Here is a 1,772-nt window from a genome sequence, read left to right on the forward strand (position 1 = left end):
TTAAGATCCACCACCGAGACTTTGATTTGTGTGTTGCAGGCCCTGAAAACCAGAATTAGTAACCTGCCCAATGTGAAGAAGTTTCTGCAGCCTGGCAGCCAGAGAAAGCCTCCTACTACTGCTAAAATGATAGAAGAAGCAAGAAAGCTTGTAAAGCCTTAATACAGGTCATATTGACCAAGCGCATGCATGTCGAACTTCCAAATTTTACAATAATAAAATTCTTTGTGTAAATATTGATCTGTGGAACTTTGAGTTAATAACTGTGAGTTAACAAAAGTCCTCCGAGAAGTCTTAACACGTCTTTTCTTTATTGGATTCTGATATGTAACTGGATTTCTAATGGCCTCTTATTGGAAGTAAATTTTAATTAAAAAGTAGTTCATTACTTTGCTTTAGTTTCCAAGAATAATAGCATATCATACAGCTATCAAAGAGAGTTTACAAAATTGCATTTTAAAATGTCACATATGTGCAGAAAATTCCTGTTATCCTACACAGTAACATAACAAAATTTTCCAGCATAAATAATCTGCTATAGACCTGCATCCATGTTATGAAAGCCTCACAGGAAGTTTCTAACCTATAGGGAATGAAAGAAGTAATCAGGATGTATGTATATGTAACAATTTCCCACAAAGAATGTAAACATTAAGTACTACACACATGTACTAATAACATATAGATAGATAAACATAGTGGTACTTTGGTTCATGAATGTAAATCGTTTCCCAATTCTGGAGAAGATGGCTGTTGTGGTGCTCATGAGGGAGGATGGCTATGGTCATGTTCATCACCTGATGTGGAGTTCATAAAAGGAAGAAAATTTTGTCAAACATTTATATTTCCAAAGCAGCTTGTTTCTGAACAGATGTGTTTGTGAGCTGAGGTATTACTGTAAGTAAATAAATATAACCAGGCTACAGAGGAACAGTTTTCACACTAACTGGACTCTACCAGGCTCAGTGAAAGGAAGTAAATAGCCCAAAAATCCATGAGGAAGTTTTCTGAGCTGTGGAACTAATATACATTTCTTTAATGCCCATAGATACTAAACATTTTTCCATATATTTGTTGGCCATTTATACATCTTCTGAGAAGTGTCTATTCATTTCAATTGCCCAATTTTTTCACTGGTTGTTTATTGGAGAGATCTTATTTTGGGGTCTTTTATGTATTCCAGACATGAGTCCTTTGCTTACTGATAAGCTGCTAAAATGATTTGCCCATTTTGTATGCTATCTCTTCACTCTATTGCCTCTCTTCTTTGCTGTGCAGAAATTTTTCAATATGATACAATTCCATTTGTTGATTCTTGGCATTGTTTGTTATGTAATAGAAGGCATAAGAAATAAAATGTTCATTTTTATACAGTAGAAAACATAAGTAACTTATGCAATTGGAGTTCTGTCCAGAAAAAGCTTTGCATGTGCCTTGATATATTTCCATATATCTTGAAGACTTTCATATTTTATCTTCCAGCAGATTAAGTGTTTTCATTTTAACAAAACATTTACATTCTGATATACTTTCTTTTCTTTTTGTACATGGTGACGGATATGGGTCTAGATCCAGTCTTTTGCATATGCATAACCAGTTTTCACAGCACCATTTCTTAAAGAGGCTATCTTTCTTCCTGCATAAGTTTTTTACCCTTTTGCCGAAGAACATAAAGATGAAAGTGTCTGCGGTTATTTCTACATCCTCTATTCTGTCTATCCTGTCTTATTGTGACAAAGAAAGTCTGTTTTGTGTCACTACCACGTTGTTTT

The 1,772-nt window shown here is 34.4% G+C and overlaps 1 protein-coding gene and 1 long non-coding RNA gene across 2 annotated transcripts in view; both read left to right on the top strand.

The window, feature by feature from the left end:
• LOC102026509 overlaps positions 1–240 on the top strand; it is a 62,880-nt gene extending 62,640 nt beyond the window's left edge. The window contains exon 2 of the long non-coding RNA XR_259921.2: positions 40–240. This is a non-coding gene — a long non-coding RNA (uncharacterized LOC102026509). The remainder of the gene's footprint in view (positions 1–39) is intronic.
• Positions 1–1,772, top strand: part of LOC102025986 (glutathione S-transferase A-like) — a 157,516-nt gene that overhangs the window by 117,443 nt on the left and 38,301 nt on the right. The window lies entirely within an intron of this gene.

Source organism: Chinchilla lanigera, unplaced genomic scaffold, assembly GCF_000276665.1.
Source record: "Chinchilla lanigera isolate Chin_1 unplaced genomic scaffold, ChiLan1.0 scaffold00010, whole genome shotgun sequence".
NCBI lineage: Eukaryota > Metazoa > Chordata > Mammalia > Rodentia > Chinchillidae > Chinchilla > Chinchilla lanigera.